At 39.0% G+C, this 26,108-nt stretch overlaps 1 pseudogene; it reads left to right on the forward strand.

The window, feature by feature from the left end:
* LOC121010841 (rho guanine nucleotide exchange factor 39-like) overlaps positions 1-26,108 on the forward strand; it is an 86,742-nt pseudogene that overhangs the window by 23,079 nt on the left and 37,555 nt on the right.

Below are 26,108 nucleotides of genomic sequence, written 5' to 3' on the forward strand. Positions count from 1 at the left end.
GGATCTGTCCATTTTTGAGAGAGAGTTGTTGAAGTCTCCAACTCTAGTAGTAGATTTATTTTTTTCTCCTTGTATTTCTTTCGGTTTTGCCTCATGGAGTTTGAGGCTCTTTTATTAGGTGCATGCACATTAAGTATTGTTATGTCTTCTTCGAGAATTGACCCATTTAACATAATGTAATACCTTTCTTTACCCATGATAACTTTCTTTACTTTGATGTCTCTTTTTTTTTAATGTTTACTTATTTTTTTTATTTATATATGAAATTTATTGTCAAATTGGTTTCCATACAACACCCAGTGCTCACCCCAAAAGGTGCCCTCCTCAATACCCATCACCCACCCTCTCCTCCCTCCCACCCCCCATCAACCCTTTGTTTGTTCTCAGTTCTCAACAGTCTCTTATGCTTTGGCTCTCTCCCGCTCTAATCTCTTTTTTTTTTTTTTCCCTTCCCCTCCCCCATGGGTTCCTGTTAAGTTTCTCAGGATCCACATAAGAGTGAAACCATATGGTATCTGTCTTTCTCTGTATGGCTTATTTCACTTAGCATCACACTCTCCAGTTCCATCCACGTTGCTACAAAAGGCCATATTTCATTTTTTCTCATTGCCACGTAGTATTCCATAGTGTATATAAACCACAATTTCTTTATCCATTCATCAGTTGATGGACATTTAGGCTCTTTCCATAATTTGGCTATTGTTGAGAGTGCTGCTATGAACATTGGGGTACAAGTGCCCCTATGCATCAGTACTCCTGTGTCCCTTGGATAAATTCCTAGCAGTGCTATTGCTGGGTCATAGGGTAGGTCTATTTTTAATTTTCTGAGGAACCTCCACACTGCTTTCCAGAGCGGCTGCACCAATTTGCATTCCCACCAACAGTGCAAGAGGGTTCCCCTTTCTCCACATCCTCTCCAGCATCTATAGTCTCCTGATTTGTTCATTTTAGCCACTCTGACTGGCGTGAGGTGATACCTGAGTGTGGTTTTGATTTGTATTTCCCTGATAAGGAGCGACGCTGAACATCTTTTCATGTGCCTGTTGGCCATCCGGATGTCTTCTTTAGAGAAGTGTCTATTCATGTTTTCTGCCCATTTCTTCACTGGGTTATTTGCTTTTCGGGTGTGGAGTTTGGTGAGCTCCTAATAGATTTTGGATACTAGCCCTTTGTCCGATATGTCATTTGCAAATATCTTTTCCCATTCCGTTGGTTGCCTTTTAGTTTTGTTGGTTGTTTCCTTTGCTGTGCAGAAGCTTTTTATCTTCATAAGGTCCCAGTAATTCACTTTTGCTTTTAATTCCCTTGCCTTTGGGGATGTGTCGAGTAAGAGATTGCTACGGCTGAGGTCAGAGAGGTCTTTTCCTGCTTTCTCCTCTAAGGTTTTGATGGTTTCCTGTCTCACATTCAGGTCCTTTATCCATTTTGAGTTTATTTTTGTGAATGGTGTGAGAAAGTGGTCTAGTTTCAACCTTCTGCATGTTGCTGTCCAGTTCTCCCAGCACCATTTGTTAAAGAGACTGTCTTTTTTCCATTGGATGTTCTTTCCTGCTTTGTCAAAGATGAGTTGGCCATACGTTTGTGGGTCTAGTTCTGGGGTTTCTATTCTATTCCATTGGTCTATGTGTCTGTTTTTGTGCCAATACCATGCTGTCTTGATGATGACAGCTTTGTGGTAGAGGCTAAAGTCTGGGATTGTGATGCCTCCTGCTTTGGTCTTCTTCTTCAAAATTACTTTGGCTATTCGGGGCCTTTTGTGGTTCCATATGAATTTTAGGATTGCTTGTTCTAGTTTCGAGAAGAATGCTGGTGCAATTTTGATTGGGATGGCATTGAATGTGTAGATAGCTTTGGGTAGTATTGACATTTTGACAATATTTATTCTTCCAATCCATGAGCAGGGAATGTCTTTCCATTTCTTTAAATCTTCTTCAATTACCTTCATAAGCTTTCTATAGTTTTCAGCATACAGATCCTTTACATCTTTGGTTAGATTTATTCCTAGGTATTTTATGCTTCTTGGTGCAATTGTGAATGGGATCCGTTTCCTTACTTGTCTTTCTGTTGCTTCATTGTTAGTGTATAAGAATGCAACTGATTTCTGTACATTGATTTTGTATCCTGCAACTTTGCTGAATTCATATATCAGTTCTAGCAGACTTTTGGTGGAGTCTATCGGATTTTCCATGTATAATATCATGTCATCTGCAAAAAGCGAAAGCTTGACTTCATCTTTGCCAATTTTGATGCCTTTGATTTCCTTTTGTTGTCTGATTGCTGATGCTAGAACTTCCAGCACTATGTTAAATAACAGCGGTGAGAGTGGGCATCCCTGTCGTGTTCCTGATGTCAGGGAAAAAGCTCTCAGTTTTTCCCCGTTGAGGATGATGTTAGCTGTGGGCTTTTCATAAATGGCTTTTATGATCTTTAAGTATGTTTCTTCTATCCCGACTTTCTCAAGGGTTTTTATTAAGAAAGGGTGCTGGATTTTGTCAAAGGCCTTTTCTGCATCGATTGACAGGATCATATGGTTTTTCTCTTTTTTTTTGTTAATGTGATGTATCACGTTGATTGATTTGCGAATGTTGAACCAGCCCTACATCCCAGGAATGAATCCCACTTGATCATGGTGAATAATTCTTTTTATATGCTGTTGAATTCGATTTGCTAGTATCTTATTGAGAATTTTTGCATCCATATTCATCAGGGATATTGGCCTGTAGTTCTCTTTGTTTACTGGGTCTCTGTCTGGTTTAGGAATCAAAGTAATACTGGCTTCATAGAATGAGTCTGGAAGTTTTCCTTCCCTTTCTATTTCTTGGAATAGCTTGAGAAGGATAGGTATTATCTCTGCTTTAAACGTCTGGTAGAACTCCCCTGGGAAGCCATTTGGTACTGGACTTTTATTTGTTGGGAGATTTTTGATAACTGATTCAATTTCTTCACTGGTGATGGGTCTGTTCAAGCTTTCTATTTCCTCCTGATTGAGTTTTGGAAGAGTGTGGGTGTTCAGGAATTTGTCCATTTCTTCCAGGTTGTCCCAATTTGTTGGCATATAATTTTTCATAGTATTCCCTGATGATTGTTTGTATCTCTGAGGGATTGGTTGTAATAATTCCATTTTCATTCATGATTTTATCTCTTTGGGTCATCTCCCTTTTCTTTTTGAGAAGCCTGGCTAGAGGTTTGTCAATTTTGTTGATTTTTTCAAAAAACCAACTCTTGGTTTCATTGATCTGCTCTACAGTTTTTTTAGATTCTATATTGTTGATTTCTGCTCTGATCTTTATTATTTCTCTTCTTCTGCTGGGTTTAGGCTGCCTTTGCTGTTCTGCTTCTATTTCCTTTAGGTGTGCTGTTAGATTTTGTATTTGGGATTTTTCTTGTTTCTTGAGATAGGCCTGGATTGCAATGTATTTTCCTCTCAGGACTGCCTTCGCTGCGTCCCAAAGCGTTTGGATTGTTGTATTTTCATTTTCGTTTGTTTCCATATATTGTTTAATTTCTTCTCTAATTGCCTGGTTGACCCACTCATTCGTTAGTAGGGTGTTCTTTAACCTCCATGCTTTTGGAGGTTTTCCAGACTTTTTTCTGTGGTTGATTTCCAGCTTCATAGCATTGTGGTCTGAAAGTATGCATGGTATGATTTCAATTCTTGTAAACTTATGAAGGGCTGTTTTGTGACCCAGTATATGATCTATCTTGGAGAATGTTCCATGTGCACTCGAGAAGAAAGTATATTCTGTTGCTTTGGGATGCAGAGTTCTAAATCTATCTGTCAAGTCCATCTGGTCCAATGTGTCATTCAGGGCCCTTGTTTCTTTATTGACCGTGCGTCTAGATGATCTATCCATTTCTGTAAGTGGGGTGTTAAAGTCCCCTGCAATGACCACATTCTTCTCAATAAGGTTGCTTATGTTTATGAGTAATTTTTTTATATATTTGGGCGCTCCGGTATTTGGCGCATAGACATTTATAATTGTTAGCTCTTCCTGATGGATAGACCCTGTCACTATTATATAATGTCCTTCTTCATCTCTTGTTACAGCCTTTAATTTAAAGTCTAGTTTGTCTGATATAAGTATGGCTACTCCAGCTTTCTTTTGGCTTCCAGTAGCATGATAAATAGTTCTCCATCCCCTCACTCTCAATCTAAAGGTGTCCTCAGGTCTAAAATGAGTCTCTTGTAGACAGCAAATAGATGGGTCTTGTTTTTTTATCCATTCTGATACCCTATGTCTTTTGGTTGGCGCATTTAATCCATTTACATTCAGTGTTATTATAGAAAGATATGGGTTTAGAGTCATTGTGATGTCTGTATGTTTTATGCTTGTAGTGATGTCTCTGGTACTTTGTCTCACAGGGTCCCCCTTAGGATCTCTTGTAGGGCTGGTTTAGTGGTGACAAATTCCTTCAGTTTTTGTTTGTTTGGGAAGACCTTTATCTCTCCTTCTATTCTAAATGACAGACTTGCTGGATAAAGGATTCTCGGCTGCATATTTTTTCTGTCTAGCACACTGAAAATCTCGTGCCAATTCTTTCTGGCCTGCCAAGTTTCAAAAGAGAGATCAGTCACGAGTCTTATAGGTCTCCCTTTATATGTGAGGGCACGTTTACCCCTTGCTGCTTTCAGAATTTTCTCTTTATCCTTGTATTTTGCCAGTTTCACTATGATATGTCGTGCAGAAGATCGATTCAAGTTACGTCTGAAGGGAGTTCTCTGTGCCTCTTGGATTTCAATGCCTTTTTCCTTCCCCACTTCAGGGAAGTTCTCAGCTATTATTTCTTCAAGTACCCCTTCAGCACCTTTCCCTCTCTCTTCCTCCTCTGGGATACCAATTATGCGTATATTATTTCTTTTTAGTGTATCACTTAGTTCTCTAATTTTCCCCTCATACTCCTGGATTTTTTTTATCTCTCTTTTTCTCAGCTTCCTCTTTTTCCATAACTTTATCTTCTAGTTCACCTATTCTCTCCTCTGCCTCTTCAATCCGAGCCGTGGTGGTTTCCATTTTGTTATGCATTTCGTTTAAAGCGTTTTTCAGCTCCTCGTGACTGTTCCTTAGTCCCTTGATCTCTGTAGCAAGAGATTCTCTGCTGTCAGCTATACTGTTTTCAAGCCCAGCGATTAATTTTATGACTCTTAGTCTAAATTCACTTTCTGTTATATTATTTAAATCCTTTTTGATCAGCTCATTAGCTGTTGTTATTTCCTGGAGATTCTTCTGAGGGGAGTTCTTCCGCTTGTCATTTTGGATAGTCCCTGGCGTGGTGAGGACCTGCAGGGCACTTCCCCTGTGCTGTGGTGTATAACTGGAGTTGGTGGGCGGAGCCGCAGTCAGACCTGATGTCTGCCCCCAGCCCACCGCTGGGGCCACAGTCAGACTGGTGCGTGCCTTCTCTTCCCCTCTCCTAGGGGCGGGATTCACTGTGGGGTGGGGTGGCCTGTCTGGGCTACTTGCACACTGCCAGGCTTGTGATGCTGGGGATCTGGCGTCTTAGCTGGGGTGGGTAGGCAAGGTGCACAGGGGCAGGAGGGGCAGGCTTAGCTTGCTTCTCCTTAGGTGATCCACTTCAGGAGGGGCCCTGTGGCAGCAGGAGGGAGTCAGATCCGCTGCCGGAGGTTTGGCTCCGCAGAGGCGCAGAGCTGGGTGTTTGCTCGGAGCGAGCAAGTTCCTTGGCAGGAACTGGTTCTCTTTGGGATTTTGGCTGGGGGATGGGCGGGGGAGATGGCGCTGGTGAGCGCCTTTGTTCCCCACCAAACTGAGCTCTGTCATCAGGGGGCTCAGCAGCTCTCCTTCCCTTTGTCCTCCAGCCTTCCCGGTTTCTGAGCAGAGCTGTTAACTTATGACCTCCCAGACGCTAAGTCACGCTTGCTATTGGAACACAGTCCGTCAGGCCCCTCCGCTTTTTTGCAAGCCAGACTCGGGGGCTCTGCTTGGCCGGCGAGCCACCCCTCCGCCCCGGCTCCCTCCTGCCAGTCCGTGGAGCGCGCACCCCCTCGCCGCCCTTCCTACCCTCTTCTGTGGGCCTCTCGTCTGCGCTTGGCTCCGGTGACTCCGTTCTGCTAATCCTCTGACGGTTTTCTGGGTTATTTAGGCAGGTGTAGGTGGAATCTAAGTGATCAGCAGGATGCGAGGTGATCCCAGCGTCCTCCTACGCCGCCATCTTCCCTCTCCCTCCTAGAAGATCTATACTTAAGGCTGTGTGTCCCTGTAATGGAACTTCATGGCCAGTGGTTCCAGAGAAGGCTGTGTGTATTTGGAGGTGGGGAGGGGTATTGGAGGAGGGGAGAGAGATTGAGAATGGGGTTTCTGTTTGCCTGTAATGCTATATGGGCTACTAGATTTGAAATCAGTTAGGAACCATGACTAACCCCACAGGTGAAGGAGAATCTGACCAATCAAGGCAAGCAAGGCCTCATGCAAATTTCTAAGGGGAGTTGCCACACTCTTTCCTTTACGTGAGCTCTAATGGGTCTGAGTCAAAGCTGTGAAGCCAACAGTGTTCATAGCTGTGATTTCTAGTCCCAGCTCTCTGACTTACATTTCTCCTTCCAATGTGGGGTCAGGAAGGTCTACAAATGCTAGGGCCTAAAATGGAAAAGCAGTGATGTTAACATAAGGCATATCTTTCAATTCCAAATACAGTCCTCTTTTGCATCATTGTTGAATCAAATTTAGTAGACTATAAGCTATATTAGACTGGGGTCCTTATTTTCGTGTTCACATCATTCTGCTGACTGATTTCAGGACAGATGGTGTGTGTTGGTACTTTTAATTGAACATGTGAACAGATAAATAACAGAACACAGGAAGAAGGCAACACACTTTTTAATGACTAGACATGAATTGCTATCAATGTCTTAATACCTTGAAATGATAAAAACATTTCCATGTGAGACTGAAATGTAAATACTGAGCTTAAAATAGACATGAAATGATTTTTAATTATCAAATCTAAGAGTCAACATGAAGAATAGTGCTTCACGACTTTAAGGCTTTAGTCCTCAAAGCTGTGTTTTGCACAGTTGCTTTTATGTGTGTTTGAGTGTTTCCCGTTGAGGATGTTAAAAACAATGAATTCAGGAGCCATTTGGAATGCCTGACAGTAGACTTTCATCAGGTTGCAGAGGCATCCAAAGTGAGTATCTTGGAGGTCAACCTGTAGAATCCCTGTGGCCACAGGAGAGACATGAGTGTGAGTGTTGTATACCATGAAGGAAAACATTTTCTGTCAAACAGAACAATTAGAAAATAATCTTCTTATCTCAGGAGAACAACATTCCCAGATGGTTTTTCAGTGGTTGGAAATTGGTTATTTTTAAATGAGCCCAAACTGTCACGTTGTCACTGAAAAACAAATTGCCAATGGAGAGTATGGGCAAGTCTTCATTATGTGACTCAGAGAAGGAAGGCAGGTAACACCACCTGTTAGCTCTTTACTTTGAAAAAGTAAGGCAGGATGTAGGGTGGCTTGAAAGAATGAAATTAAATCTTGTTAGTGCTAGCTCTCATTGTCCCATGTCCAGAAATTATCAATGGTGTCCTGAGGCTAGAGTCCTACTCTCCAGTCTATTTCCCTTGCAGTATACCCTCCACAGGGATGCTGAGCAAGAAAGAAGGGAAGAACTGATTAGGAGCAAGTAGTTTTAGATCCACCTTCAAAATACATCTTGAATGAGATTACTTCTGACCATTTCAAACATTTCTAGGTCAAGTCAACATTACCTTTCGTCTGGATGGCTGTGATAGACTCTTACTTATCTTCATTCCATTCTTGTCCCTCTTCATTAAATAAACAAACAAACAAACAAATAAATAAATAAATAAATATACATACTATGGCCAGAATGTTGTATTTGGAGAAAATTGGATGCTATGACTCCCATTGCTTTTCAAGACCCACATGATCTGTTCCCCTGGCCACCCGTTGACCTCATTCTTTATCTTCTTATCCACATTCTATTCCAATTTCCTCTTTCTTTCTTTCTTTCTTTCTTTCTTTCTTTCTTTCTTTCTTTCTGTTTTTGAGAGATGGAGAGCTAGTACATGAGTCTGCAAGTGGGGGAGGGGCAGAGGGAGAGAGAAAATCCCAAACAGGCTCCATGCTCAGTGCGGAGGCCAGTGCATGCCTCCATCACTCGACCTTGAGATCATGACCTGAAGCGAAATCAAGAGTTGGACATGTAACCAACTGAGCCACCCAGCTGCCTGTCCATTCCAATTTCTTTAAAATTTCATGAAGAGTATACTTTTTTGATCATTTTCATGCTTTGCTTATTTTGTTTCCTTTACCTGAAATTTTCTTTTTTTGTGTTAGGCTTCATCAAAAGGAGAATCTGGGCACAATTCACAGGTCTTTTGAAACTTTTGTTTGAGTTCCTATTTTCTAAGACATTGTAACTTGATGATTTCCATGGGAAAACATACTGAATTACATACACTGAAACTAAAAGTCTCCACCCACAACAAACTTTTAACTTTGCATTTTTGGTACAGGAAGTGGCAAAGAGCAGATGACATTAGACCAGAGAGTCTTGGGTTCCCAGACTCTAAATCACATCCATTTGGCTGGAAGAAGACAGACCCTATTGGCTACTCTTATGGATATGTTATGATCCTTGCTGATTATCACTTGGGATAGAATATGTACCCTGGTCACTTATCCCTCCCAATAAAGGAGGGAACAATCACTTTTACTAGTATTAAGTATTAATTATCCCCTCAAAATACTTGGATTTTAGTTTTCAGGGTGTTTCAAAAGTAATCACCTTTCCCAGCCAATCACCAGGGAAAGTATCACAGAATTTCTTGCCAGGGGCAAAATTGCTCTTGAAAAGAGATTTCCTAGTTTTAACTCAAAAATATCCTTTCTTATCTAAGTGGCAAATACTTAATCTTCCTTCATCTGACATGTGTCTCCCTCTCTGAGAGACTTCCGTCCTTTCCTCAGGCAGAGATTACTGTGTTTTCACAAAGTGTAGTTCATGCCTCTTTATATCTCTTAACATTTTGAGCTGTAATTTCTAATTCTGTATTTGCTCTCATTCATGGATTCGAACTCCCTGAAGGTAGGTAGGTAGTCTTGAGGCAATTCCCTAGTATATACTAGGTGGTCAGACTATATTTGCTAAATGAACAGGTCACCATAGCAGGATTAAAATGGTATGTGAGGGAAGGGATCACAACATAAAACAGAAGATCAGGGGACTTTGGGATTTGGTGAATCTGGCAACTGAAGTTTTTATGTTAATGGTATTAATATTTTCTATAGTCGTAGCTTTGTCTTTCATGTAGTATAAATAAGTTTATTCTTAAATAATACCAATAGGCAGGTATTCTAGATATTTTACAAATGAAGCAAACACCATCATAAATACTTTACAGAAGTTCAAACAGAGCCAACATTTAATTCCAAGCTGGAAGGCAGCATGACCAAGCAGAAAGGTAGCGAGTGTCAGAGTTAGAAAGACCTGGACTTTGAGCAGCTGTGTGAACTCGTAAAGTTAAATAAATTCTCTGAGATTGAAGATACTTTTATTTGTAAAATTCAGAAATACAAGAAAAATCCCTAGGAACATTATTGGCTTCTATTAGGAACTTGCAAATGTTGTTTTTATTCTGTTTTTATTTCTATTGTAAGACTGATATGGGAGATGTTGTAGTCTTTGGTAACTTTCTGAGCTGTTTTATTTCCCTTTTCCTCACTGTTAAATACTTTGCTCCTACTGCCATTTGCCAAGGGATCTTCTATTGCTTCAAATCCGTTATGGATGCATGAAAAGGAATCCTATAAACTCCTTTTTATTAAGGTGTTAGTATACAATACAAGTAATAATATAAGAGCTTCAGTTTACTGAGGACTGCATATACCTTGTAGTTAAACTTACTGCCTACATTTGCACCCAATTTGCAAGTTGGGGATTCTAATCTCCAGTTTTTGGAAAACAGATCTGCGCTCAAAAGTTGAATAACTTGTCTGAAGCTGTGCATCTAGGAAGCAAAGCAGCTGGGACTCAAACACAACCAGAACTAACTTCAGTGTCAGGCATTCTCTGTGACACAAAGTTTTCTCTTGCTCAAGAGGAACTGATCAACTGGCCTCTTGGATCAGATGGGAATATTCTTGGCTAGGGAAAATCTTGGAGTATATTCTCAAATCTTATTATGTAGGCAATGGGTCAAGTCTCTGGCACTCCATGAACCCTAGACCCTGTTATATAAGATAGGGACCCCGTTTTTCCTAGGCTTTGTCCTCAGAAGTGCTTCAGAGAGATAAGCTGCTATGGACATCTGTCAGGCTGGTGTTGAGTAGAGTTGAGTGCGGCTTTTCTGAGGTTGGGTAGGGGTATTCTTGGGGCTTAACAGAAGGAAGAAAACAGAGGTCATAGAGAAGAATCTTAACCCTGGCTAAAAGGAAGACAGTACAAATTCAAGTCAAGTAGACAAAGTATCTCAATGCTGAGTTTAGTGGAATGAGAAAGGGCTCCTGAGGGTTAGGCTATGCTCTGGTGAGGGAGGACTAGGTCGGGAGTAGATGGTTCTGAGGTCATGTGGTAAAGTGCAGAGAAAAGAGGAAACTGTACCAACATAAATGGCTCCCTGAATCTGTATTTTGGGCTTGTTAGTAGGAAATGATGGGTGTGTAACAGGATAATATTTAATATGAAAATCCTAATGAGTTTTCTTAATCAACAATATGCAAGACAATATTGACCATAAAAATTCTAACTAGCTTAGTTCTGGACATAGTGTAGCAGTTTTGATTTTAGGGTTTATATGTTGGTCTTGGGCAAGAAGAGGGGCCACCATAGAAGATCTGGTAGCAGCAAAATTGTCTATTTGAAAAAGTGGTTCTGCATCCAACATTGTTTTCTCTCTACTTGAGTCATGAAAATTTCTATACAATAGGAAAAATTACTTAAAAAAATACACACTTTGCATTTACAGAATTATGCGGAATGTTGCAAGAGTTAACAACTGAAGAGAATCAGTCGTGATAACCTATTTTTCCATGATGAATAAAAGTGATACCTTTAAGGACTGTTACTAAAGACATGTTTTGTTGTTGTTTTCACCTGAGGAGCTCCTATAGGATTCTTAACTAAAGAATGTCTTGAATGCCAGGTAGCCTGGTTTTAGTAAATGTCTTTGCTGTATTTTGCCATTTAGACTTCCAGGTTGTTCATGATTTTCTTTTGTATTACAGGAAAGAGGACGCTTTAAACCTTTTTATTTTAATGTTAAGTAATACCATTAATTAGGTGGTAGTTACACACCTTTCTTCCACATCAACTTAAGCCTAATGTAAGTGGGAGATAATGATAGGATTTTTTTGTTTTGTTTTGTTTTTAGTGGAATACTTCTGGATTTTGGTTTCCTTAGAACACATTAATGTTTCAGTCAACTTCACACTTGGGTCTTCAATGGCTGTACCTTGATTGACAGCCATTAAAGACCCTTGACAGAACAGAATGGGGTCAGAGAAACATGCCAAAAGGATACAGAGATGTGATCGGGCCTACCAAGTGTCACCAGACTTTGTACAGGAAGTGGAGAGCTGATTAATGGTCACTGAAATAATAGCCTTAAATTAAGGAGATGGCACTTTTAGAAACTGATAAAATGTGTTTTGAAAAGTATTCTGCTTTCCTTTGGAAGTGAGACACCTGTCAGGAGAATTGATAACTTGCTTTTATACTAATTTGCTACCCCACAGTCAAAATAAAGCTGACATCTATTTTATGTTAGGTAATGGGGGATGATCTAATATTTGAACAAAGAAACACGAGTTGAATAATGTATGATGACCATAAATGTGTCACTGGGTGTAGGTTGACAAAAGAACTCAGTTTTGTTTGCACATTGAGAAGATGAACTGGAATCATCCGCTGTAAGAAATACTTCAAATCCGACTTAAATCAAACTAATGCAATGAGAAAAGAATACCATTAATTTAATTTATGTTCTGGTTTGAAGCTTAGATTGCATATTGAACCTGGAGAACTTTTTTAAGGTTCGTTGATAGTGATGGAATTTAACTCAATTGCTATTGGAAATTTCATCTAATAAATTAAACTGAACTGATTAAATTTAGATCATTTTTTCCCCTTGTCCCAGTTTCATTTCTTCGTTGAAACTATTGATCACTGCCTGTGTCTTTCTGGCATGTTTTTCTGACCTCATTCTGTCCTGACAAGGGTCTTCAAAGGCTGCCCAGCAGGGTATCGCCATTGAAGAGGCAAGTATAAAGTTGATTGAAACCGTACAATGAACTAAAAGATAAAAGGCAATGGCTTAGAATACTGGTGTAAACCAGAAAGCAAATCCAACTTTTTCACTACAGGGGAATTTAGTTAGATTAAAGGTATTCTTAGATGTAAGCAGATAATTCTCCTCTTTGCTTTGTTCTAATCCACATGTACAGAGTCTTAGTTTTGATTGATTCCTGAGCCTGCCATAACCTCAGGAGCGCTCCTTAGTCCTGTTAGGAAGCAGTTTGAACCTTCAACAAAAACACAGTATTTTTGGAAATGAGAAAAGCAGTCAATATCCAAAATCCAGAAATAAATTTCTGAATCTAGAAATGTGAAACTGTTCTCTGTTAAGACAGAATTTTAACTTTGAAATTTCACTCAGCTATTTTGATTTGGAATTTACCAACCTGCATTCCCAAAAGAAAAAGGGTTAGTATATGTGAACACAGTATAGTTTTACAAAATCTGAAACGTTTTCTCTCCCAATTTTCTAACTTGGTTCCTGGTCACTTTCCATCCAGTGAAATGTTTTCTGTTACTTCATATGATGTAAATATAAAGTACTGCACTCCCCTGTATTTTTAGTTAGGCAACATTAGCTTGAAATTTTATCTCTGATTTTAGATGAAAGAATTACTTAGAAAAAGAGAGACATGCATGTGAAAGCCAGCATCTAAAAATAGTTTCTAAATATGAAGCAAAGAAAGAACACTAGTCTTCCTTATAATTAGAGATGTGCCAGAATGTTGATGTGGAGGCATAAGACTCCATTATGGAAAGAAGAGAAAAAGGGGGGGGGGGGCGGAAAGCTACTGAGAAAGAAGAGTTTTAAATTTTTATTTATGAGGATATTAAAACAAATACTACCAAGTAGATTTTTTATTTCTACCTTATTCAAACATTTTTTTTTCAACGTTTATTTATTTTTGGGACAGAGAGAGACAGAGCCCGACGCGGGGCTCGAACTCACGGACCGCGAGATCGTGACCTGGCTGAAGTCGGACGCTTAACCGACTGCGCCACCCAGGCGCCCCATTTCTACCTTATTCAAAAGATGCTGATTTGAAAACACACACACACACACACACACACACACACACACACACACACGCTTGTACGTACACAGAGTAAGACAGAGAGGAAGACAAAATTGTATTTACAAGTAAGAAGTATATATTTCCTAGCAAACTCTGGAAAGTTAAACATGCAGGTACCATGGTATATAATTGTCAGCCAAACCAAACAAAAAGAATCATCATCAAATTCTATGACTGACATTTGTAGTTTTATTCAGTTAAATACATGTGTCTTAGAGATATAGTCTATAAAATTACTGCAATAATTTTATATGGTACAGAATACCAGATATATATTTATACATAAATCCTCTTTTCTCCCAGAGTGTTGTAAGTGATTATAAGGGATTGACTTTTAGCATTCTGAGATGTGCAATTTTGTAAATTCCAGACCCTGCATCAGGCTGTGTGCTGACAGCTCAGAGCCTGGAGCCTGCTTCGGATTCTATGCCTCCCCCTCTCTCTACCCCTCCCCTGCTCACGCTCTGTGTCTCTCTGTCTCTCAATAATAAATGTTAAAAAAAATTTTTTTTTTAAATAGAATGTCTCCTAATTCTGCAAAAACATAGATGATTAAGAGTATATATGCTTCTCTCTACTTTTGTGGTGTTACATTTAAAATAAAAGTGGGGAAATAGTGAGTTGAGACAAGAACCTAGTCTGTAGATTGTTTTTTTTCTCTTTGGAAAGCAGAAGGCTGAAAAAATAATTTGATAATTTGAATATATTTAGATGATAACTGCATCTCCAAATAATTGTTGTTTCCTAGAATCTTACACAATTCCTCATACTTGTAAGTCACATGCTGGTCCCAAATGTCAATTTAGTTGAGAACCTCAATAAATAGTAGAAATGTCAGAGTCAGTGGTTAGAAGCTCTTCAGAAAGAGTTTTGTGGGAGTCATAGTTCTAGGTGAATCCAGTCTTTGGTTCCCAAATTTACTCAGCTTTATTGGTGAACGCCAACTTGATCAAGCTTTTGGGACAAACATGAACTTGGTAGAAATAATTCTTAAACCAGGATATAGTCTGTTACCTTCCAATGGGGGTACATATTTATTAATCAAATAATTGGTGTCAGTAATTCAAGATACCCTGTTTGTCGTATTAAGATATTGAGGAAATGAAATCATTATGCATGAATTTCTTGAGTGAACAATGATTTATCCCAAGAGAATTGGATAGTCATTAAATCTATTTAGCAAATTGTAAAAAGGGCAGATTGCCCACAAAGGTCCACCCCTCTGTTGACTAACGGACCAAGAGCTGTTGAATATAGAGTCTGTTTCTCTAACAGTTCAATAAGCTGAAACAAAATCTTACTATCAGTTTACTTTTCTAGGTACATGCCAAAGACCTCTTAGGCAAACATGTTGGAACAAGAATGGGTAGCCTTATAAATGATTAAGTTAACAGATTTCTTTGGTGGTAACCAAGTCTTACTTAGGTAGAATTATTTCTGTATATGGCTAAGGTTGTCTATCCTGTTTTGATCATTAATAATTTTGCCTTTTTAAATTTTATTTAAAATTTTTTTTAATGTTTATTTTTGAGAGAGAGAGAGAGAGAGAGAGAGAGCAAGTAGGGGAGGGGCAGAGAGAGAGGGAAACACAGAATCTGAAACAGGCTTCAGGCTCTGAGCTGTCAGCACAGAGCCTGACATCATGCTCAAACTCACGAATTGTGAGATCATGACTTGAGCCGAAGTCGGACACTTAAAACATTGAGCCACCCATGCTCCCTTTTACCTTTTTAAAAATACATATATTTTTAAGTTTATTTTGAGAGAGAGAGAGAGAGAGGGTGTACTCATGAGCAGGGGAGGAATAGAAAGGCTGGTGGGAGAGAATCCCAAGCAGGCTTCGTGTTGTCAGTGCAGAGCCCAAAATGAGGCTTGAACTGTGAGATCATGACCTGAGCGGAAATCAGGAGTCGGGTGTTCAACTGACTGAGCCACCCAGACACCTCTGATTTTGCCTTTAATAGCTCTAAAACAGACATAACATTAGTATTAATGAAAAGGTGATAATAATGAAAGATACATAAATTTAACCACTTTACAATGGAAACTTCTTACACTTAAGCTCACCCTAAAAAAGATAAACCATATAGGTGAAGATAGGCAACAAAAGATTTGTATCAAGAGTGTGTATTGAGGGGAGCCTGGATGGCTCAGTCGGTTAAGAGTCTGCCTTTTGGCTTAGGTCATCATCTCATGGTTTGTGTCCTGCATTGGGTTTCTGCTTTCCTCATGGTGCCTGGTTCAGATCCTCTGTCCTGTTCTGTATCTGCCCCTCCCCTACTTGTAAGGAGAGTGAGTAAATAAGTAAGTAAGTAAATACATAAATAAATTAATTAATTAAATAAAATGAACCTTAAGAGTATGTATTTTAAACACGTTTCTGTAGAACAACAAGAGATAAATGAGCAGCTCAACACAAAATGGGTTTGGCATTTAAAAAAAGAAGAAACAAAAATTGCCAAGGCAATTAGGAAAACACAATCAACCTCTACCTTAACTACAAGTTGATAATATTTTACTCTAAACAGACTGGACAAAATAAGTTGTAGTGTATGTTTGGAACAATAACATGTATCAGTGATGGGAGAGTGGATTGCTAGAAGCCTTGTGGAAAACAGTTTGGTATTATCTTAGGAATCCAGGGATGGACACATATTTACCTCCCCGAATTCTTTTTCTAGGTTTACACTCTGAGCAGTGATTTTTAAAGCCTAGGTCACTGCCACTTTGTAGGGGATTTTAAAGTTAATTCAGCAACCAAAAATAAACATGTTAAAATGAAATATGATAGTGTCTGATACAGTACAATGCAATCAATTAAAGGATATTGTCACGTAGAAATAGGGTAAATATTGTTTCGAGAAATGCTTGTGTTATATATGTGCACACATACATGTGTCTGTGTGAACATATATGTGTACTGGGCTGCCATACAGTGGGTCTCCATTTAAAAATAAAAGCCACCATCCTAGAGGAAATTTTTCATTGTTCCCTAAGATGCATGTGCAGGAATATTTCAAAAAGCATTGTTTCTGATGAAGAAAACTGGAAACATCTCAAATGCCTCCTGGCAGGCAAATGATTAAGTAATGGTCTCTTGACGCAGTAGACCACTCAACAGAAAGAAAATGAACTGAGAGGGTGACTGAGTGGCTCATTTGGTTAAGTGTGGGAGTCCGTTTCAGCTCAGATCATGGTTTCATGGTGGTTCATGAGTTCGAGCCCTGCATTGGGCTCTGCACTGACAGCCTTGAGCCAGCTTGGGATTCTCTCTCTCTCTTCCTCTCTCTCTGACCCTCCCCAGCTCATGCTCTCTGTCTTTCTCTCAAAATAAATAAATAAACTTAAAAAAAAAAAGAAAATGAACTGAAGTGTTGCACATCAGAATTAGTCATCTCAAACACGTTGAGAAAAAAGAAAAGAGCAAGCTGTAGAAGACATTAAGGCAGTAATTTTGTAAAACAATACATAAAACGAAACCAACATTATGTAGGCTACATCCACTGTACTTAGACCATGAAGAAAAGAAAGTGGTAAGCACAAGGTTTAGAAGAATGAGGACCGCAGGGGTGGTGGGAAAGTGAAAGCACATGGTTGGGGAGAAACATCATCTTCACGTGTATTGGGAATCTATTAAGTAGACTTGTGGATTTGTGCGCATCTTCATTTTATTGTTCTTTATACGTTGAAGACCTGTTGTTTGTATGCATTAAATGTTTAATAAAATCAACTTCAAAAACAGTTTCCACTCCATCGTGTTGTAGTGTATTCCAGTGGCTCTTACAGGCTGATTGTAATGGACTCAAAAGAGTTTTTCCTAAACATCTGTTCTGTTGTTACATTTTTAGTGTCAGTTCTGTACGATAGGGGAAACTGAGGACTTGTTCCTAATTTACTGATGCCCACTCATGACCTGTATTACATGAACCTCTCTTGAATGTTTACTAAGTACAAGTTGATGACAGGATATTGCTGTAATGTTTTCCCGCTTTGTCATCCCTACAACCTGAATTCTAGCATAGGCCCTTAGCCTCTTTCACCTGTGCTGTTGAAAAGGAATATTAATTGCTCCATTCTCTTATTTTTCTTTCCATCTTGTATGTATTTTATTTATTGTCGACAGTAATTATTTGTTTTTTAACTGTTTATTTTTGAGAAAGAGTGTGTGCATGCGTGCAAGTGGGGAAGAGGCAGATAAGAGGGGGAGAGTGGATCCGAAGTGAACTTTGCGCCGACAGCAGGGACCCTGATGCGAGGCTGGAACTCTTGAACCTTGAGATCACGAACTGATCCAAAGTCAGACGTTTAACTGACTGAGCTACCCAGGCGCACCGACAGTAATTATTTTAAAATGCAGGCATCTTTGTGGCACTCCCTGTTACCCATGCTGTAGATAGACTTCTTCTTAACATGGGGTTTGACCTGTGACTTAGGGTATCCTTGAATATAGTCTTGATCTCTCTCTCTCTACCCTGATTTTTCCACCTTGTCCTTTCACGCATCTTTCTCGTCTAGCACTTGATGCTCCAATACAGTAGTTCTTGAACTTTGGTATGTGTTACTATCACCTGAGGACTTAATAAAATGCCTCTTTTACGTAGACAGCCTTGGTCTTTCACATGCTTTTTTAGTTCTCCAACAGATTCTGTTATATCAAAGACTGAGAATTTTTGTTCTCATGCTAATGATAGCTTCTTGCCTTTCTAAAGAAGCTGCCCCATCTCTCACTGTAAAATGACTTTTCAGGCTTCATTCCTTTTTGTTCTGTGTGTGTGTTTTCTTTTCCTGGAGCATTCTCATGCACTTTCCCTACCTTTATTTACTAGCTACCTAGTTCTGCTTGCTTCCATTCAGCCCCAATATAATTACTTCTGTAATTATGACCCCCAAACCCTACAAGGTCTTTCTCAGCACTTCCTGTGCATTCCTCTGAGACAGCAATATTGTAAACTAAAATGTCACGTATGTCTCCTTATAAACCTCGTAAACCCAGAAGCTAACATGGTACCCCAAATGAGGTAGGCACTCTTTAAGTATTTTGAGCATGATCAGACTGAAAAATATGACATGATATTGTATAAATATTATTTTATTTTTAGCAGAATGATAAACCTTTATAAACCAGTGTGGTAGGTATAATAGTAGGTGCATGGACACAGTACCAAGGAACAGCCTCGTGAAAGAGACAAAAGGAAGGGTGACATACATGTTGTGACGAATCCATTTTACTCCCTTCCATGATGAGTGAAATTGATCAGTCACATTGACTGAACCATCTGATTACTTAAGTTAATTTGATAAAAATCACTGAACAAGTTACTGCTGTAGTCTCTGGGTCTTCTCTGATTCATTAGAGAGAACGTATTGATCTTGTCCAACTACACAGAATGTGGGGAATAAGCTTAGGAATTCCCTGAGCCTGCATGGATGGGTTAACAGGGCATAAAGAATTAGAAAGCCACAGGATGAACACACCCAAGTTTGGGTAAACAAGATTAGGTAAATAGGGCAAAGGCCCCCAGTATAGGACAAAGGTATGAGAATAGAAAATCTCAGGACAAAAACATCCAAGATTAGGTAAATAAGATTAGGTATTCAGGGTGGAAAGGTCCCCGAACTTTGTACAACAGCAGAAAGCTGCTTTCACAGGAAGGAAGGCCAAAAACAGGCAAACAGGACTTTAGACTGCAGCAGGGAGAAGTTGCCCAGAGTGGAGCTAATTAGCAAAAGAAAGGTGCCTTTTTGACTCTGAGGTTAGCATGCTCTGTCTTTCTTGTCCCCTAGACCCGGTCAGGTAAACAGAGGTGGCACCTCATGCCTGCTGTAATCAACTATCTGCCAGGCGCCAGGATTTTGTTTTGTATTGACCCAAACCCCTAATATACCACGTATCTTCAAAACCCCTTTTCCCCCACACCCATGAGTTAATGTTCATGGTTTCATTGTCTCTCTGTGCATGTCCATCATGCTTGTAAGCCTTCTGATCCGAATAAAAAAGAAGCAAGGACCCTTACTTGGGGCTCTTATCTTCTCCTGGACATTAGCCTCTCTCGCATTTAAATCCTGCATCTGCTGTCTTGTTGGACAAGAGAGAACTCCAGACCCAGAGTCTATGACAAAAGAATATAGCATGTTAATTTTTAACCCTATTAAATCTAAAAATCTAAGAGCCTCCAAAACTGAATCTCCAAGGTTTTCAAAAGAGATAGTTAGCATTGTTAGTAAGCAGCCCCACTTTAAAATGTGAAGAAAAAAAAAAGTCACATTAGCTGAGGGGTCCTTTATACTTAGATTTGAGCTGCATGGGATCATTCCGTTAGGACAGAATTTTTGTCCTGCAAGTGTTTTAGGGCAGTTTTTCAGTGGGAAACATGTTGATCTTCAATAGAGGGAGTTGGGGTCTAGTCTGAACTTTCCTTCTGGTCATTTACGGAACTTTGGGCAAGGTACTTAACTTCTCTGTGCCTCAATGTTTTTTTCTCTTCTGTAAATTGAGGAGATGGTGTTCATGTTTTAAGATTCCCTTATAGCAAAAATATTCTCTGGGTTTGGAAATTACAAGATATATAGCATCACTCTATACTAACCACATATTAAAATCTTATTCCTTTAGGGATTGTCTTTTCTCTTTCTCTCTGCAATGTTTTCTTGTAATACGCTAAGTGTTTTCCTGTGAAACTCTAACTTTAGCGACGTTGGCTAACCTTTGGAAATGGAAGCCTATTAACCTCTTTTAAAAGCTTTGACAGTAATCCAGTGAAAGTGGAGTATGGCTGTGAAGTGTGGTTAATGGTACAGGAATATACAATATAGATAATAGAATGCCATCAACATCCAATCCTTTCATTTCCAAACTCAAAGACCCATACTGATTTATTATGGCCATTCTCATATGAAAAGACTTTCATGATACTAAAATCTAAAATAAACTCCTTACGTTTATCTTTGAATAACAAACTCTTAGGAGCATGATGTGTATTAAAAGAAAGGATCTCCTTTTATGTGGGCACTTCTGCAAATAACCATGAGAAAAATCAAGAGCATTCGATTAAAGTACATCTTAGGTGATTCAGGAGACAAAACAAAGGTAGACTTCTGATTGTCTAAGTTAATTTATTCCTAGAGACAGTAGAGCAACTACCTAGAGTCTGGACCTACCCTTCATTTTGATAACGGAAACCTAATCAGTCAGTCTTCCATTTCTCTCCCATCTGGCTGAATCACAGAGTCACACATAGCATTACCACAGCAATTACAAATACAGAGTTTGGCTCAGGTGATTTCATTTTTCTTTCTGCCCTTGGTCCTTACATTGAAAAAATTTTATTATACTGATATCTGTGCTCTCCGTGGTACATTTTCTAAAAGCCACTTTGGAATTAAGACATAAATAAAATTTGGTCGTAAGGATTATCTTCCAGTAAAATGGACAACAAAATGTTTCGTTCCTTTGAGAATTTAGATTCGTTTAAAGGGAAAGATACGGGTATAGGAGTATGATGAGGTATCCCAAGAAGGGATTTAAAAGGCTTCCAGGAGTTCATCGTTTTCGGGGATGAGAGAGTACATACATGGAGCCGAGGCCTCTGGCATCAGACACTGTGCTTTCTTACAGCGAGTCAGTGGCTGCATATCTATGGCCTTTGTTATTTACAGATGTCTGGAGCCAGAATTGGAGAAGTAGCACATGACAGGGATGAAGTCCTCCCCACCATTCATAAAAATGATGAAAAAGTGAGATGAGATAGATTTGAATATAATATGTTCTTTTTTAATTAAAAAATCCTGCAATGTTTATGGAATTCAGAAAACTTACTAGGAAACGTACTTCCAGTTGGTCTCTGATCTCCTGGGCCACCTGGCATTGAGAGGGAGGCCAGTCGGTTCTCTCTGACTTAACAGCACTCAGAGTCATGCTACTTTAAGATAACTCTTCTTTTTTTTCAAAAAGTAGGATTCTGTGCCTTATTAAACTATGTCAAATTGCATGAAGAGCTGAATGACATCAACGAGAGATAGGCATCTATCTGTCTTTAGAGGAGTATATACCTGCCTCTATCTTTTTGGAGCAAGAATCCTCAGTTCTAAGCAGCACCGAGGAGAATGCTGTGAATCCCATGCACTTTGTGTCTGAAATTGCACACACGTTGATACTGATTGAAACTGGTGTCAATCAACACCTTGCAAAGGCTGCCCTCAGATTGTGGCACTAAGCCAAAAAGGCACTGCTTCTGTCTCGGTTCCTTGTGAGCTTCTTGGTCACTCTGTAAGCTTTTTCTTCCTTCATGAAATGTTTCCGTGAAAAAGCAGAGATCTGACTATATTTGCAAGCGACTACTCAGTTTATGATGCATAATCAGAAAATTGCATTTTGAATGTGGCTTTCTTCTTTTCAGGGTTTAACCAATGAAATTTCAGTTCAGCCTCAGAAAACCTTTTTTACTGCTCACCTAACTCATTTTCTCCAACCTGGTCTTTAACAGCAGCAAATCTGATATTTTAACCTCTATTATATACCTTTCTCTACTGATTCTGAATTGGTTTAGAATTGGCTCCGTTCTGTAAATGCTTATTCTTTCACTCTTGAAAAGGATGCAGTTAACTTTAATAACTGTTTCAAGGGAAATATCTCCAACTAAAGCAACAAGATGAAAGAAAGGTAAAGTTGGACAAAATGGTTCATGTGGAAGCCCCTAGCCATTGATCCTGGCTCTGTTAAGTTCACTGAGCTGCACACACAGACCTCACCCTGGAGGTCTGCCTGGCATGTATCACTGGCTGTGTCCACTTTTCTTTTGCACATTAATTTATCAGACTGCATTTTCATGTTCTTCATGTAGCTGGCTTGTGCGGTGCTTTTGTGTGCCATGTTCTGCTTCCTGTATCTAGTGATGCCGTGACACATGTTGTGGTCCCTAGGAATGTTGTTAGAGAGTTTTTAAAAGCCTGTCTAATAGCTGGGTATACAGACTCTAATCCAGGACCCTGGCATTATCAATTTGTGAAAAATGTCCAGCTTTAACTACTGAGATTACATTTTCCACACATGATTCCTTTTGGAATCTTACTGTGCCATTTTGTAAAGTGGCTTAATACCATGCAATAATTCACTTTCTTTTTTATGGCTGGTTGGTGCTTAGCAACAAGGTACATTTATAAAAATGCATAGTTTCTGGACATCTATGAGTGCTTAATTAACCACAGCCTTTAGTTGACATTATGGTTAATGTTACTATAGTTAACTCTGAAAATAGATTTTGCAAGTTTGATTTGTTCGTTATTGATGTGTACAGATCAGTAGTCACACTTTTAGTCAATATACGGTGATTAGGTTAGGAGGAAATGAGATTCTGTGGATTGCTGAGTAGAAGTCTACTAAAGTTTTGGTAAATAAAAAACCATGTTAGATGTTTATAAACCTTAGCTGAGTTACACTTAAATTTCAAAAAGCTTTGAATGTGAGCTATTCACACATTGTGTAATCTTGGGAAAGTGACTTTAAACTGTCTAAGCCTCAGTTGACTTATGTGTAAAAACAGGAGTAAAACAGGTCTGTTCTGTTTTTGTCTATGGTAGTTTTACATGGCAAAGTACAGTTTTATTGTTTTGTGTTTTGATAGAGAAAAGTAGGCATCTACTTCTTCCTCCTCCCTAAAAGTGAAGAAAAGAAGGCAAGAATAGTGTGTGTCTCAGACTTTTTAGAAGTCCAGTGAGATGAGAACTGGGTAAAAATGAAGGTGATTGTTGATAACAAGTTTAATTATTGATGGCAGCCTGGTGGCCATTGGTGACCTTTGTAACAGAGAGGACAGTGGCTAGTCCAGGGGTAGGGCTATAAGCCAAACTGAAAGAGAATAAAGACATTGCAAACAGTGAACATACACAATTCTTTGGAGAAGTTTGACAGTGTGGAGTAGAGGTAACTAGGGAGGGAGGTTTTCACCGTGATCTGAAATTATCGTTCTGGTTCTGGTTGTATTTATGACAAGGAGCCAGAATATTTTAACATGCTGGTCAAAGTGACTAAACCCGAAAATAAAGTTTCAAAGTGCACAAGACATGGACTAATCACCAGCATGTGTTTTCTGACAAGGCAGAAACTTTAGTAGAACATTTATGGAAAAACTGAGCACTATGGCGAAGAAAAGAGAAATGGAGGAAGTTATGGATATGGTGGCCTTTTAAGTAATTGCATATAAGAACTTTAATTTTCTTCCTGAAGTGGAGGACAGGTCACATGCTAAGAATCTGAGGTTGAGGAAGCAAAAGAGGTGAGGTGAGAGGTGTGAGGACATTGTGTAAGATGGAAGACCAGCTAATAAAAGCTGGGATTATTTGGAACTCAAGAAATTGCAATCATCAGGTTAGTGAATTTTTATAATAATTTCTGTTATGTGTATTGCATTTCATTTTTTATTTTCTTTTTTTGATGCTTATTTATTTTGATAGAGAAAGGGAGAGAGAGGAGAGAGAGAAAGAGAGAGAGGCAGCAGTAGAGAAAGAGGGATAGACAGCACCCCCAAGCAGGCTTCGAGCTCTCAGTGCAGAGCCGGACTTGGGGCTTGATCTCAATGAACTGTGAGATCATGAGCTGAGCTGAAATCAAGAGTTGGAAGCTTAACCGACTGAGCCATCTGGGCACCCTATATTGCACTTTATTTTTCACTAAATGTTTTCACAAGCATCATTTCACAAAAAATTACTATTTCTCCCCCCCCCAAGCTTTTTTGAAGTATAGTTGAGAAACAAAATTGTACAATATTTAAGATGTGCAACATGATGATTGGATATATGTTTACATTGTGAAATGATTACTGCAATCAAGTTAATTAAGACATCTATCACCTCACAGTTATGTCCCCCCCCTTTTTTTGGTGGTGAGAACACTAAAGATCTACTTCCTAGCTCATTTTAAGTATACAGTAAAGTATTATTAATCATCATTGCCATGCTGTCTATTAGATCCCCAGAACTTAGGTGTCTTACCTCCCCATTTCCCCCACCTCTCAGTCCCTGGCCACTGCCAGCCTGTCTGTTGCCATGAATTCAACTTTTTTAGATTCCACATATAAGTACTACCAGAGAGTATTTGTCCCTGTCTAGGTTATTTCAAGATGCCCTCCAGGTTTATCTGTTATAATGGCAGGATTTCCTTCTTATTTATAGTTGAATAAGAATCTATTATATTTGTCTATGCAAGTGTGTGTGTGTGTGTGTATTTAAAATGGCTTTCTATATATGATGTCACATTACTCGTTACCTGCAAACAGGGACGATTTTAATTCTTCTTTTCTGATTTGGATGCCTTTTATCTCTAGGTAGAACTTCAAGTAATATGTTGAATAGGAGTGGTGAGAGTAAGTGCTCTTGTGTTGTTCTTAATCTTTTTTTTTTAAATCTTTTTAAAAAAATTTTTTTTTAACATTTATTTTTGAGACAGAGAGAGACAGAGCATGAACAGGGGAGGGGCAGAGAGAGAGGGAGGCACAGAATCGGAAGCATGCTCCAGGCTCTGAGCCATCAGCCCAGAGCCCGACGCGGGGCTCAAACTCGCTGACCGCGAGATCGTGACCTGAGCTGAAGTCGGACGCTTAACCGACTGAGCCATCCAGGCGCCCCATGTTGTTCTTAATCTTTGAAGAGAAGCCTTCAGCTTTTTACCATGGAGTAGAGTGTTAGCTGTAGATTTGTCATAACTGGACTTTGAACATATTGACCTAAATTCCTTTTGTATTCAATTTGTTGAGAGTTTCTAACATGTAAGCATGTTGAATATTGTCAGATGAATTTTCCTGCATCTAACGAGATGATCATGAGATTTTTATCCCTCATTCTGGTTAATATGGCATATTATATTTATAGATTGGTATATGTTGAACCATTCTTGCATCCTATGACTTGATCTCATTTGGTAATGGTGTATCATCCTTTACAGTGTGTGAATTCTATTTACTACCATTTTGTTAAGAGTTTTTGCATATATACTTTGTATATGTATTCATAAGGATTATTCACCTATAATTTTATTTTCTTGTAGTGTCCATATCTGGCTTTGTTATCAGGGTACTAAAATGATAATAATGGCCTCATAAAATAATAAAATGGCCTCATAAAATGAGTTTTTAGGTGGTCCTTCCTCTTCAATTTCTTGGAAGCACTTGCGAAAAATTGGATTAATTACTTTTTAAGTATTTGGTAGAACTCACCATTGGAACCATCTGGTCCTGTGTGTGTGTGGGGCGGGGGTGGGGTGGGGGGAGTGGTAGGGGAGATTTTTGATTACTGATTCAATCTTAATTTTTTTTCTTCTTAAAAAAACTCCTTACTTGTTATTTATGTCAGAATTTTCTATGTCTTCATGTTTCCTTCTTGATATGTTGTATGTTTCCAGGAATTTATCCATTTCTTCCAGATTACCCAATTTGTCAGCACATGATTATTGATAGCAATTTCTTATGATCCTTTGTATTTCAGTGGTAATGTGTCCTCTTTCATCTGTAATTTTACTTGAGTCTTCTCTCTTTCTTTCATAGTTCATCTGGATGAAGGTCTGTAAACCTTGTTTAGCGTTTCAAAAAAAACAGGGCTTAGTTTTGTTGAACTTATCTATTTCTCTTTCTATTGTCTATGCTATTTATTTTTGCTCTAATACTATTTCTTTACCTCTGCTAACTTTCTGCCTCATTATTGTTTTCTCTACTTCCTTGAATTATAAACTTAGGTTATTTATTTGAGATCTTTCTTTTTTCTTT

The sequence above is a fragment of the Herpailurus yagouaroundi genome, unplaced genomic scaffold, assembly GCF_014898765.1.
Source record: "Herpailurus yagouaroundi ecotype Mexico unplaced genomic scaffold, PumYag 192, whole genome shotgun sequence".
NCBI lineage: Eukaryota > Metazoa > Chordata > Mammalia > Carnivora > Felidae > Herpailurus > Herpailurus yagouaroundi.